This window comes from Ambystoma mexicanum, chromosome 2q, assembly GCF_040938575.1.
Source record: "Ambystoma mexicanum isolate Mex_15411 chromosome 2q, UKY_AmexF1_1, whole genome shotgun sequence".
In the NCBI taxonomy this organism is placed as follows: domain Eukaryota; kingdom Metazoa; phylum Chordata; class Amphibia; order Caudata; family Ambystomatidae; genus Ambystoma; species Ambystoma mexicanum.
The window spans coordinates 310,199,162-310,214,778 of NC_090924.1; the positions used below are offsets into that span (position 1 = coordinate 310,199,162).

At 44.2% G+C, this 15,617-nt stretch overlaps 1 protein-coding gene and 1 pseudogene across 1 annotated transcript in view; both read left to right on the forward strand.

Moving 5' to 3' along the window:
• The window catches only part of LOC138568695 (uncharacterized), a 1,243,988-nt gene that overhangs the window by 599,849 nt on the left and 628,522 nt on the right, over positions 1 to 15,617 (forward strand). The gene's annotated exons all lie outside the window — the stretch shown is intronic.
• Positions 5,655 to 6,821, forward strand: LOC138570326 (tubulin beta-4B chain pseudogene; annotated as a pseudogene).

Sequence of the window (15,617 nt, forward strand, 5' to 3'; positions counted from 1 at the left end):
TAATTGTTGGTTATGCTGATGACCATACTCGAAGGGCTCTGACTGAACAGACCCTGTCAAGATGGTTCATCCTTTGCATCATGAATGATATGATCTGTCTGGTTAGGATGTGCCTGACGGTCTCAGGCCACATTCCACTAGAGGACTAGCTGCCACCTCAGCTCTGTACATGTTCTGGAGACTTAACATGAAGCTACCTGGGCTTCTTTGCACACGTTTGCTAAACATTACTGCTTGGATTTTCAGTCTGGTCAGGATGCTCGCTTTGGCAGGGCTGTCCTTCAGAATGTTCTGGTTTATGTGGTGTCCTTGCTCTCCTTCCTTCCCCAGATCTACATCCTGCTATGGATGTATATCAAAGATGAGGTATCTATGGGAGAAAGGAATCAATTAGAAGAAAAGAATTACTTACGTCTCAGTAATGTTATTTTTGATGGATGGATTTCTCCCATAAAACCCTCATCACCCTCCCTACCTGCCCCTCTGGGCGGATAGCTGGTACACCTTGGTTCTGCGCCCCCTCAGCATCAGAGTGCTCAGAATATGGTTGGAACTAAGGTGACATGGCACAGGGCCTGAATATATACTGGCCCCCACATCATGTCCACCGCAGGGTGCATACAGGTGCCGGGTGTAACCGGCGCAGTGTCGCGCTGTGCACCGTGGCGATGGAAAGGTTTCAGAAGAGCAGCTGTGCTGAGAGATAGATTTCAATCCGTGGTTGGAACATCCATCAGAAAGAACATTACAGTGAGGTAAGTAATTTCTTCTCAACAGGTAATGAATAAAACACTCCACTTTTCCTTCTGTTTATAGATAGTATAGAGATGTTTTGTGATGATCCACCCCCCCTGGTGGAAGTGCTCCTACATTTCCTGAGGGCAACTGTACCCCATTGTCATTGAGCATACCCCTCTTGCTAAAAACGTCACTAACGCTGGGGTGCCCTATTCATTTGCCACTTTAGCCTCCACCTATTTATTTATTTTATTCATTTTAATTAATATACATATAACCGATTGGTTTTGTGCATACAATATCAAACATTACACCAAAGAGTTAAAAATATTTCACATTAAAAAGAAGAAAATTCACACTATTATAAACACATATAAAAAAATTGCTCAAAACAACACGATACATTACAACATAAAATCAAGTGCACTGAAGTTGTGCACATCTAATATCCATATAATACATTCCCTTGATACATTCTAATTATCTCCATATCTCTTACAACACAACTTCAAATAATTGCTTTAAGATCTCAACACATTTCCAATAAAACAAAGTAAAATAGTATATAAAGTTCATATCCTGTCCCTCCATAAAAAGATCCCAACAATATACAATATTTCACAGTTAAACTGATTAATATACGATTTTAAATACAATGCTCCGAGTCCATTCAGGCTCTCACACTCTACAAGTAAATGCTTTGGAGTTTCCATTACCAAGTTGCCACAGAGGCGACACCATATAATACATCTTGGAACTTCATAACAGGTGCCCCTCTGGTCCCAGGTTTCACAACAATGATATTTTATTAGTAGGTACTGACAAATTACTTTTGGCGCCGAGTAGGCTTTGATGTATGGTGAAGGGAGAGTTCAATTCAGTTGGTACTCTAAATAGACACCACTATATTTAAGAGTCGTCATGTTTGCTTCAATGCTAGTTTCCTTAGTCTTCGTCTTTAACAATGTTTTACAGCTTCCTACAGCACACCCTGAAGTCGTATTGGCATATTTCTTTCTCCATATTTTGTACGAGCCCATCATCTTGCCCAGACATCCTATCTTCAAGCAATTATCAACACCCTTAAATACAGCTAGGAAAGGAATTCCAATAGCGTTATTGTCCAGTAATAAAATGTTCTCATAACTCATAGGTATTCTGTTATTGGCATCAGCAGTAATACTCTTTAAATCAAATTCAAGAAAAATATATTCTATCGACACTTTTTGTGGGAAGCACAATAATTTCCGCAATATTCTGGCTTCTAATCTTTGCAATTGGGAAAGATATTTGTAACTTCCACACCAAAGAGTATTATTGATTTAACTCTGGCGTTGTATAGAAGTAATATTGTTTCAATAGAGATCCCCATGGTCTTGCCAATAAAGCTCTAGTTACCTTTAAATATTTGCATTTTAGTTCAATCCAGTGTGATTTCCAATTTAATCCAGCATCCACAAGCAGTCCTAAATATGTGTAAGTCTCTACTTGTTCTAGTATCTTACCATTAAGTGTCCAAACACGTTTTTTTTGGCACTATTTTAGCAAACACCATGATTTGGCTTTTGTCGTTATTTACCTTTAAGTTATTATTTTTCACGAATTTGCAGAGGGCATTTAACAATATCTGCAGACTATGTAGTGTGTGGTGCAATAAAAGCAAATCATCCGCGTACGCCAACCAGTTATGGGTAAAAGCTCCTACTTTTGCGGGACAACTTAAAGGACTTGTCATATAGTCTGGGAGATCTGCCAAGTAAAGATTAAATAATGTTGAGGCAACTATGCAGCCCTGTTTGACGCCGTGATTTGTGGAAAAAGATTTTGGAAGTTTTCCTAAGGCGTCTAAACGAATTTGCACGGTAGTCTCTGAGTATAATAACATCAACATTTTTTGCAGGCCAGGGGGTATGTTCCATTTATTAAGTTTAGAGAACAAATCCACAGCAAAAGGATATATTTCCTGGGAGCAACCCTTCCTGGTAAAGGCCCTAAAATGTCCACAGTCACAAATTCCCAAGGCATGCCAGAGAGCTTCATGGATCTCACAGGGTGTACATGGGACCCCAACAATGTGTAATTCTCTACATAGCAATCATACTCCTGACCAAACGCTAAACCACCCCTTCTACACCTGGGAACCAATAGTGCTCTCACACTCTCCCCCTTTGTTCTGTCATACCTAAATGCCCCTCATAGAGGATACCAAGAATTCCCTCCCTAAAACCCTCTTTTGCAGAGAAATTCTCACTCTAAACTTCACCAATGGAACCACTTAATTCATTCCAAATTGCATCATATGATACTTGCATCTACCTCTTCTACAACCCTAAATCTCACATGGAATGCCTGTTCACTAACTATTGTTCCCCAGAATGTACCCCCTTCAATTTCATCCAACGGCATCCTTGCGCGAACATCGGCAATGGTATTGTCCTTCCCTGGTGCATTAAGAATGTTATATTTCATCACTACAAGCTAGTGATGAACAACATAATCCGGCTTGACAAACAAATCAGAACCTCTCCATTGAAGACAAGGATCAGGGGTTTGTGATCAGTCCTGATCTCAAATGTTGTCCCTCCACACAAAGGACGAAACATGTTGACTGCACAAACGCAATGGAGAGCTTTCCTCTTGATGACCAAGTAACTGTGTACTAGCCCTTACGAAAATGAGAAGCAAAGGCATTCATCCTTTCCATGCCCATTGCACCGTGAGCAACACAGCCCCCAGACCAGTATCGCTAGTGTCAGTCATGACTATGCTCCTATGCTAACTATTGAAGAAAGCCAGTACTGAGGCTTTGGCAATGGCTGCTATGATACCCTCAAACGTATCCTCACAACATCAGTTGCACATAAACGCCATAACCTTTGTACATAGCTCTCTGATGTTTTTGATGGTTCAGAAAATGTTCCACAAATGTAGAGAAGTATTCCACAAATTCCAAGAAAGACATCACCTCTATCCAATGGTAATCCCATACTTGTGATTGACATGTATCTCATGCTTCAAATAGGAAATAGACTCAACGCAAAACCTGCACTTGTATTTTCTAAGAGTGACCTCTGCCTCTCAAACTGTTCTCAACATACATATCAACCACATGTCAAGCTGCCAGATCATTCCTCCAAAGGCCAAGATGTTATCTTGGAAACAACTAATAGTCACTTTGTTCTAGATAGGACATGCACAGTCCATTGATGCGAAATCTAAAAGTAGCATCATGGATGATACAATTGGTAATACTCCTTAACCACAGATGTAGCCTGACCTAATGGCATACCTAAATACTTGGCCTTTCCAACCAAACTCACCAGTTCCCCAAAATTAGGAAGTAGGAGTCTGTCTTCTACCACAAATGTATTGACAACACATAATTTCACACACAGCCTAATATCTCCAGTGGCATTCATAGAAACTACAATGGGGAAAAATCACTAAGATGGCTTGACTCAAGTGGTTCGCTTATACATTTTTGTTGCACATTCACTAGTTCCTCCGATAACTCTTTGCATAGACTAAGCAGCATATTTCACACATTGGCTTCCAGAGTCATTGCACCTTCCTTGAACCAAATCTGGCGCTGGAAGCCTTTGAGACAACCCAGGCTCTCTGTAAAAATATCTGAGGAAAACTCACCTGTGAGCCCATTCCCGGGATACACCACCAAGGGGATTAGGTGAAGAATGATTCCCATATCCCTTTGCTCATTCCACCCCAAAAGGTTTTCAACCATGCTTCATACATCTACGCCTCCTTTGGAGGTGCACGACCCAAACTCCAAACAGGCATCAAAACTTCCTAGGGAATTCCTCCATAGGTATCTATGTTAATCTGTACAGTACCATATCCTCACATGTCTCTTTGAATGCCTCCTCCCACACCCCTTTGTTGAACAGGGTGTAGTTGGCACCTGAATATACATGCATCCTGATCTTCAGCCTGTTAATCCCTATGTCTGCATAATGCTTATGCTTTTTACTCTTCCCTTCACCTATTTCACTTATTGAAAACAGCACATCATCCTTTTGATTTAGATTTTTGATTTTGAACCATTTGTATGGCGAAATTAATCGTAATTGGGCGCAGATGAAATCTGTAGAGTTAGGAACGTGCCTCTATCAATGCATTTATAGAAAGTCAGAGTAAACTTCATAAGTTCTAACAGAACAGGTAGGTCTTTACAGCCCTTCGAAATTCCATCAGATTTGTAATAGTTCGGATATCTCTGGCCAATTTATTCCAAGCTCCTCACTCTGACACATTATCCCACCGATGTACATCCCTCAGAGTTCCACTTGTGAAGTTCCTGCAGCAGCAGGCAAAGTGCAACTTCCACCCACAATTCCTGCATTATGATTCATGCCCTGCCCATTCCTTGGCATTTGCCAGCTGGAACATGCTTCCACACTGGTACCATTGTCTCATATCTTTCGTTTAATATGCTCTTGCTGGGATCCCACCGGTACATACCATGGCAACAGACTCGCTGGGTCTCATTATAAGTTTGCTTGTCCAGTAACTACGGTACCGGTAAACTTGCCGGTACCGTAGTTCTTGGACCGGCAAACTATGAGTTGTGCTTGCAGGTGCCTTTCTGCCCGCCACGTCGGACCTGGCAGGCACAGCGGCACCCGCGAGCACAGCATGTCGGATGCACCGGCAACGTTTCAAATGGTGCCGGTGCATCCGACTTCCCCATGCCCATTTAAATCTATGGGGCCGAATGGGAATGGGGAGCATCTTTTTTCCGGCATCCGCAAATGGACAATTACCGGGTTTGCAGGGCCGTAATGAACCGGTAATTGCCCATTCTCCGGCGCCGGAAAAAAAATGACACCGGCGGCAGCCATGCCGCTGTCATAATGAGGCCCAATGTGTACTACAACAAATCTATAGGTGGATAATATGTACCCTGTGCCGTTATGGTGGATCTTGATCCAGGAACTATGGACTCTATGCGGTCGGGGCCTTTTGGGCAGATCTTCAGGCCAGATAACGTCGTCTTCGGTCAGAGTGGTGCTGGTAACAACTGGGCAAATGGACACTATACAGAAGGTGCTGAACTTGTGGAATCAGTATTGGATGTAGCAAGGAAAGAAGCAGAGAGCTACGATTGCCTTCAAGGGTTTCAGCTCACTCACTCATTGGGTGGTGGTACTGGCTCTGGAATGGGTACCCTTCTTATCAACAAAATCCGTCAGAAGTACCCCAACAGAATAATGAACACTTTCAGTGTGGTGCCATTCCCCAAAGTATCGGACACTGTTGTTGACCCATACAATGCCACACTTTCTGTTCACCAGCTAGTAGAAAACACTGAAAAAACGTATTGTATTGATAATGAGCACTGTATGACATCTGCTTCAGAACCTTGAAGCTTACCACTCCAACTTATGGTGAACCTACACCATTTAGTGTCTGCAACTATGAGTGGTGTTACTACCTGCTTGCGGTTCCCAGGTCAGCTAAATGCTGATTTACGTAAACTTGCAGTAAACATGGTCCCCTTCCCCAGGTTGCACTTCTTCATGCAAGGCTTTGCCGCTCTCACAAGTCGTGATACCCAACTGTACCATTACTTAACTGTTCCAGAGCTCATTCAGCAGAAGTTTGATGCTAAAAACAGGATTGCTGCTTGAAACCTGCATCATGGCTGGTACCTTACTGTGCCTGCTGTGTTCAGGGGCTGCATGTCCATGAAGGAAGTGGATGAGCAGATGCTTAATGTGCAGAACAAAAACAGCAGCTATTTTGTTGAATGGATTCCAAACAATGTCAAAACTGCTGTTTGTGACATTCCTCCATGTGGGTTGAAAATGTCTGCTACTTTCATTGGTAACAGCACAGCCATCCAAGAGCTATTCAAGCGCATTTCTGAGCAGTTCACTGCTATGTCCCGCTGAAAGCCCGTTTTGCATTGGTATACAGGGGTGGGTTTGGATGAAATGGAGTTCACAGAAGTGGAGAGCAACATTAATGATCTTGTGTCGGTGTATCAACAATATCAGGATGCTAAAGCTGAGGAGAAAGGAAAGTTTGAGGAGGAGGCAGAAGAGGAAGTTGCAAAAAACTAACGTCTGTAAATTTGGTTGTAAGGAGATCATTTGTTAACGAGAACCTGTTTAACTGGATTGTTTGTTTGTTGCCCTACTACATGTATTCTACATTTTTTTTCTTTTCCAATGCTGTACAGACCTGCACCACAATTAAAAAAGGAATACAAAAAAAAGAATATATGCTCTTGCTGCACAGTCAGCATTATTTGTGTGTCTCATCTCGTTGATGCCAACATTCATTAGTTGGCCAAGGGCAACCTCAGCACGATTGATCGAGACACTTTACTTTTTCATCCATCCACCCTTATGCGCCAAAGACATCTCCTTCCCTCACCTCCCACTTTTCCATCTCTTTGGCATAGTGCATCATGTGGTTCATGCACTTGTGATGTCAATGACTTGGCCCCATGGGGTGTTGCAAATCAATGGTATTCGTCCCTTCTCCCCAAGGGCGAGCCACCCCTTTGAGGTTAGAGCGGTGAGCCCGCTCTGCAAGCCCGTCCCTAGGGATTTGGGCAAGTGGGACCTCACTGGGAGTGACTCCCCCTTCCCCCTTTTGGGGAAAAGGACTCTCATTCCCACAAGGAGCTCCCTAGCCCATCAACCATATCTGGCTATATGGGACTGCCTGTGAATTTCTTCTATTTGGCTCCAGCCAATGCAAAACCAAACAAGCCTGGCAACCTGTTATGAAGAGAGAACCCAGGAGAGGGGGATTCCTGAGTCGGATAAAATCACACAAAACCTCAGAATAGTTGGACCACAAGAAAGTGAGGAACATAAAACCAAGGCAGAGAGTGTGAGGCAGTATCTCAAGGAGAATCGTTATACGCATAACTTTAAGGTAAAAGACCCATGAACGTTTGGGAGGAGCTACAAGAGCTCATGAATAAAACCCAAGAGAGTGTCAAAGAAGATAATTCTAAGAAACATATTTTCAACCAGAGACATTTTGTATATTGACAATACACCACAGACAAGATAAAAACCCTGGGAGAAAGGTGCAGGAGAGAAGCCATCAAGGGAAGCAACTAGAAAGAGAAATACATTTATTTGGCCCACTTTGAGTTGTTCATATTAGTGTTAGGGTCAGATAGAGTTAGGTCATATCACTTTGGACATCCAGATGGCATTCAATCACTTTTAGTTACATTAGTTAAGCAGGGAAATGTCCATACTATATTGCCTAGTTGAGGGGAATGATATACCATATATCTATCACAATACTACCCTTTGGAGGTCCTTAAAATGCAGTCTAAGAGAACTAAACAGACAGATTCTGGATGTGAGATCAAACATTGAGTTGTTGTGAAATTGCCCAAAGAATGGGTCTAAGGATGTTGCGACAAGGTAGATGCCCAAGCGAAATGAAATTAATGGATTACTGACTTTTGTCAATTGGCAATATTCAATGACAGGCATTCTGCACTAAGGATTTTAATCCTAAGAGTGAATTGGGTGAGGGAGGGGGAATAATCTCCTGATTGTGGAACACTGGAGGTTTTGTTATCTTTTTTTCTTTTTTATAAAAAACCTATCGAATGTAGATTGTGTTATAGTAAACAAAATATATCTCCATAACATTAGGGAGGGATAGACCTTTTTTAAATCATTTTATTAAAAAGAAATTAAACAAGTCCATAGTGTGTCCAATTCCTTCTTCCGACCGGACACAGTGGATTAACATAGGTGATGGTATCTATTCAAAGATACCCTGGCCTCCCGCACACCTTTTTACTGGCTATACCAGTCAGTAAATTAGATATAGTTACAAGAGGTAGTAAGATAGTAATGTATCTTTAATAAGTACAAAGAAAGTAATTTGATACATAAGTATACTTTGTCCACAAACGTATTGCAATTTAACAGTTGTCAACAAAGTATTTTAATGGATTCCTTCCTCCCACAGATTTCTCATCTATGATATCCATATCCAAGCACAGCTGTTCTTCTGAAACTTTTTACGCCGACAGGAGGTGCAGTGCGGCTCCGCATAGGCTCATCCAGATGCCTCTATGCACCCCATGTTAGACAGGTTGGGGCCTGTGTACACTGAGGTGCCGCACCCCATGGCCTCAGTTCCTTTTTTTTTTTACATACTCTGTTAGCTAATCAGGAACATGCTCGTCGAGCTTTGAGATTTCTTCCCTGTGCCATGCATACTCCGTCAAAACTCACAGGCTTTAAACCACGTGCGGACTGCGGCCGACAGATGTCAGTCTTGTATCTGCACCGGATTTGTCTCTACTGCTTGAGTGAGGACCATGATACCCAGGATAGCGGATCATGCCAGTCCATGCACCTGAAGGCCCTCCAGGAAGGGGTGTCGACGATCTTCATATTTGTCCACAAGGGGAAGTGTCTCGTTCTAGGTTGCACAGTGCAGAGCACTGTTTCAAAGACAGGTTGGCTCTGTGCAAGGACAAGGAAAAGGACAAGAAGAAGAAAAAGCATTGAAAGAGTCCCTGTTCCCTGAGTGATTCCTCACACTTACACTTCTCTTCTTCCTCCAGGGATTCTCATGTACCTTTTCCTACTCAATCCTTCACCACATATGAATGGGAGAAATTTCACCTTAATATGCTTGCGTCTATGTCAAGGTGCCGGCTGCTTCTGCCTAGGCGCCTTTGGCTCAGGTGATGGCGCTGTAGGCTTTGGTGTCGATGGTCCCACCACGTCTATTGCAACCGGTACCTGCTGGGGATACTCCAGCATGTCTATGGGCTTGGGCCTGGATCTAAAGTCAGCCGAGGTTCCTCGGCGCCGGCCGACCTTGGCATCATGCGTCACGCCATTCTGCGACTTTTAAAAACATGTTTATTCAAGTTTTCAAAGCACAAGTAAAGCATGTCTGGATAGCATGAGGTACAGGCTGTGACCTACATTTAGCAAGGAAACATATCCATCACCACAATTCAAAAACCCCTCCAACCAAATACTAAACCTCGCACCCTCCACCCGAGATTATCAGTGTCCCTGACGCTGTGGTTTCTTGGGAGCATGCTCCACTCGCTATGAACACCTTCATGTCTATGATATATGGCATCTATGATGAGTAAGGTGACCAGGTACCCTTTGGGATTAAACCCCTGCTATCTAAAGAGGTGGGAGATTTCACAGAGGAGTTCTATGAGGAGGTGAGGATGTATTGGGGTTGGCCTAAAACCTACAGTTTGCCAGTGGCAGTGATACCTCCCCAGAGATGGATATTCTGCCAGCTCCCACTCCTGGTAAACCTCGGTCTACTTAATAGCAGTTGATGGTTAAGGTGGCTGATATTCTGGGGCTTTCTGCTCCATCCAGATCTAACAATCAGTACGAACTGTGCAACATCTCGGACGATCCCCCCAAGAGGGAGACACTCCTGCCCTTCAATGTGGCAATTAAGGCCCTCGTGCTGGAGGGGTGGGGACACGTGCTTCTGCCCAAGCAGTAGACACAGATCTGTCCATGAAACACCATCCAGCCCCATCAGATCTGGTGTTTCTATTCATTCATGCCTCAACCAAGAGTTTGGTGGTTCAGGCCGCGACGGCTAGCCTGAGGACCTGTATCTTCCCTTCCCTTCCACCTGACAGGGAAACAGGCTTGACACCTGGGGTAAAAAGGTATGTTCATCTCCAATCTTGACCTACGTGCTGTGAATGCCTCTTGTGCCATGGGGAAGTTCTCCTTTGGCCTTTGGTCTGCTGTGGCCAATGTGGCTGAACACAACCCAGAGGGGGAAGTGAGTGTACTTGGTTACTGATGGCAAGGAATCAGATGTTGCAATCAGGACTGGACGCTATAGATTGTGTGGGCAGGTTGCTGGCCAAGAGTACTGTGGTCAGACGCCACTCATGGTTGAGGATGTCTGGATTTGTAGCCAATGTCCAGGACAAGCTGCTGGACATGCTTTTTGATAGCCAGAATCGTTTTGGAACTAAGACTGATAACGCACTCCCAGTTGCTGAAGGCGACGGCTAAGTCCTTGGGGGTAGCCGTATCAAAGCCCTCTCTACCGTTGTCAATAGATAGGGGTTTTCGTCCCTCCCCTGCCTATGTCCCAAGAGGTTGTGGCCAGTAGTCCCCAGGAAGACTGCAGGGCAGGTGCTTCCCAAGAGGAAGGGGTGCCCAGAAAGGAGGTGCAGCCGCAGCCACCGTCCCACCACATCTCAGGGCGCAAAGCCTCAGTGGCGGCTTTTGCCACTCCACACCTGTGGGGGGAGGCTTTCCCTGTTCATCTTGGAATGGCCGACACTTAGGAATTGCAGGTCATTCGGCAGGGATATTGTCTACCATTCCTAAAACATCATGCGGACCACGGCCTGCTAGCCAACACACTGACTCTGGACCCCATCCTCCGGGAGGAGGTCCGTCAGCTTCTGTCAAAGAGCGCGATCAAGCAGGTATCACCCTCAAAATGAGGCTGGGGTGGTACTACACCTATTTTCTGGTGCTGAAGGGCAGAGGCTTGTGTCCCATTCTGGATCTGAGCCTGCAGAACTTGTTCCTGCGCAAGCACAAGTTCAAGATGGTTACACTGGCTCAGATCCTGCAAGCCCTCAATCTGCAGGACTGGTTGGTGTCACTGAACCTTCAGGATGCATACTTCCATGTGCCGATCCATCAGAGTTTTGTGATGGGCCAACATCACTACCAGTTCAAGGTCCTGCTGTTTGGTCTTTCTTTATCTCCTTGGGTTTTCACCAAGCTGCTAGCAGTGGTGGAGGCTCGACTCAGGAGGGTGGGCATTCATGTCTTTCCCTACTTAGACAGGCTTGTCCGAGCTTGCTACCCAGATCTAGTGTGGGAGCATCTTCTCCACACATAAAGTCTGTTTCACAGCTTGGGCTTTTCCATGGACTTCAAAAAGTCGCAGGTGTTGCCATCCCAGTCACTCCGATTTATTGGAGCGGTCTTCGGCAGGGCATTCCCTCCTGAGGGCCGAGTGATAAACATCTTTCGGGTGGTCAGTTTCCTGAAACCCAGGTATAAGTCCCAGCCTCAGCCTTCCTGCGCCTTCTGGGCCTTATGACCTCCTCCATTCTAGTGGTGCCAGAGGCAATGTTTCACATGAGATCACTTCCTTGGCTTCTACGTGGCTTCAATGGCTTCTATTTTGCCAATGGCCGCAGTGTCAGGGCCACATGTCAAATCTTTTACAGTTCTCAGACCAGATGGCTCAGGATCTTGTGTGGTCGGCCATCAGAGACAACTTGCTGAAAGGCGTGTTGTTTCGTCAACTTTGGCACTAGGTGACGGTGGTCACAGATGCATCTCTAACTCGTTGGGGTGCTCACCTGTTAGAACCTGGTCACTTCCTCCCCTACATGAAACGCAAGACAGTGCTGATCCTGACGGTCAACACAATGGCCATGCATTACCTCAACAAACAAGATGCTGTGGGGTCCTTCCTTCTGTGCAGTGAAGCAATGTGACTGTGGTTCTGGGCTATGGATAACGGTGTCTCTCCAACTGAGGCTCATCTGCAGAAGAGAGGATGTCACAGTTGATGCCTTGAGCAGACGTTATTCGGCCTCCCACAATTGGTAGCTCTATCAGGAAGTTCGAGAGGGGATCTTCTCCTTTTGGGAACTCCTTAAGTGGACCTTTTTCCTTCCAGTGTGAACAAGAATTGTGAGTTGTTCTGCTCTAGGGAATTTCCTCCCCAGGGAGCTCTGGGGGACGCACTGATGGTCGAGTGGAAATTCGATCTCCTTTATGTGTTCCTGCCGATCCCTATCATTCCACTGGTTCTCATTATATTGTGCCTGTTCAGGACCATGTTGATCCTGATTGCTCCGGACTGGGTCTGGAGGACATGGTATCTGGAGTTGCTGAACACCTTGTGAAGAGAGTTGACTTGCTCTCCCAATCAGAGAGGCAGGACCTTCACCTGAACCTCAGCAGCCTGAATCTTCATGCTTGGCTACTGAGAGGCTGAGGTATCTTGTAATATTATCCCCATATATATGGTCGCCATAAAAGGTTGTGGTAACATTATAAATGGTGACCATATATTTGCGGTCAAGGGGAGTGGGGGTGTCCCCCGCATGTTCAATGTAATAATGTCGCTGCAAAAAAAGGCAATTTGTTGGCGACTTTTTTGCCAGGCGCCATTTTTGCAGGGACATTATTACATGGAACCAAGGCTGAGATATAAGGAGTGGGACTTGTCAGACAATGTCCTCAATATATTAATTTCACCTTGGAGGCCCGCTACAAAGTCTGATTTCGCCTGCAGGCGGTATACATTTTCAATTTGGTGCCTGCAGAGGGGTCTGGATCTTTATCCTATCCTCTATGCCCTGTTCTGGATTTTCTGCTATCTCTTGCCCAATCGGCTCTGCAGAGTGACACTGTCAAGGGGTACCTTGCTGCTATTTTGGTCTTCAAGAGGCCCCGGAACAGGACTCGGTGTTCACAATCCTGTGAGAAGCCAGACGGTGTCTTACCATCTATTCCACAAGGGTCTCTTGATCAGGTGGCCAGGGCACGGCCATCGCCTTTGGATCCAGACCCTGGGGGTGGACCAGTGCAGGATGATCACCTGGTGAGGGGTCCTTGGGGAGTGGAGGTGAGGAATCTAATGGTGAGATGCGGTATCCCTCCCTTTTCAATACACAATCCCATCCTAATTTTTAGGTTATTCCAACATACCAGCTCCCCACCCCTTTCCTACAAAATACTGAGTCGAGGAAGAGGAGGTCAAAGAGGAAAAAGAGTAACACTCATACATTACACTTGACATATCCCGTTAATATGGTCAGGCAAATTGAATTGAATTGATATTTTATTTCTATCGCGCTCATACACAAGTGTTCCAGAGTGCGAGCTAATTGACCACAATTGCATACACCTGACTCACATTACCTCTCCCCACACAAATAAAAGGTGAAGCACTGGGACATACACTGAGCAAGGTGGGACACGGAATGAAGCAGTACTTCCATGGCTGCGACAAACCAGGTGGAGCAAGATGGCAGACTGAGAGACGGAAGAAAGGGGGAGAGAAGCCCTGAACCTCCCTGCGAGAGGTCGTTACCTCCCCAGAATCCAGAAGGATGCAGATGAAAGGCTGATTGAAAGGAAAGAGACAGCTTGCATAGTGTTTCCATGTTATCAGCCACCCTCACGGGTGAACGACAGAGTTGGGGCACCAGCTGTGAACTGCAAACCTTGACTCCAGGAACAGAGCCGCGAGCAAACGCAAGGAGTTCACACAGCCAGCGAGTGAAATGAATGTCCTGACAGAGTGGTCTGTGTGAAGCGAAGATTGTAGTGGCAACAAAGTGTCAAGTGAGGGTTGCGCGTAATCGTGAGGAAAGCGATTAAAGACTCTTGTTTGTAGTTAAAGGTGCAGCGCGATACCAAGTAGCAAAGTGGTCATACCGTAAGAAGCGGAACAATAGAAGGGTTTTGTGATATTGCGCAGACAAGAAATACATGGACATCCACGCTAGGGGTGCCTGATTTAGGTCCCTGGTCCTCCAGGCTTCATATACTTGTAATCAACAAAAATGGACCAGCAGAACAGGGAACAACCAACTCAACACATTTATCCTTTTAGAAATACCAATAAATGCTAAATATTGAATTAAAAAATATTGTATTATTATATCAAAAATATATAAAATACTGTTTAATTAAAAACATTTAAACAAATACCTTCATATTCAACTCATACTGAATCACTCCTACCATTCATTCCATTTTCATTTTTTCAAATCAGTAAAATATATAATTTGTGGCCTATTAATAATTAGCCCCAAATTCCAATTTCCACAATGAAATAGGTCCTCCACCAAGTAATCTGATGGTTCAGTCTATGTGCTCCTGGTCACATGGACATAAGTCTACACGTGTTTCGGTTGTCTTTCAGGACGTCACTAATCTTCGCCCCTTTACACTCGCAATCTTTGTCAGGACAAAATATGTGTAGTTATTCCCATTGGCAACCAGTAGGGTGAGTAACACCACCTAAAACATAATACACAATGTCAGAATCTAAAACAACTCATGACCAAATCTAAAAAAACATTTTCTTGGCTATTTCCTTTCACTTTAAGCCACACTAAATGTGTATAAATGATTCTCAACAGTAATCATTAGGTCAATGTATCAGAGTGATATTCTGTGACACTCAGTCTTCATTGATAAATAGATTAATCCTGGTCCCATCTCTACATAGTGGCCAACTAAATCTGACCCCACCCGGGATGCAAACACGTGATGTACTCATTTATTACTGTACTTACTCATAATCATCATCTCTAAATATTACGGCTGAAAAGCTCCGATCTCTATTCCTTCAAGGTTGTTTCTTTGATCTTTGTAACGCACATCAGGAGAATAGGTTAATCAGATGGTTCAGATTCCTTCCTAAAAAGTATCAAGCTTATAATGATCCAGTGGTATACCAATTTCAATAGGGGTGTAGTACATCCTTCAAATTTCTATGTACTTACTTCTTCCTGTGGTGCTATCAATTTTCGGTAATTATTTTCAAATATTTATTTTCAAAAGTTCTCTTTCAAATGATCATGCTCTAAGAATGAAATAAAGGATGCTTAACATATCAAGCTCTATTGCCTATTGCATGCATCAATCTCTTGTTACAATGATAGAATCACAAGTATTGTAGTCCATTCCTTCCTGTTGATTCCACCCCTCTTAGTCATATGCCTCTCACTCTATGTATACCTAAAACACTCTGTGTGTCCCTCCAAAGTACTCCCTAGGCGGCAAAGTTCTCTTTATCATATAATGTTTCCTTCTGCCTTACCGCACACAAATTGTAATCACCACGCATGTTTTCACATTTGCTTTTTT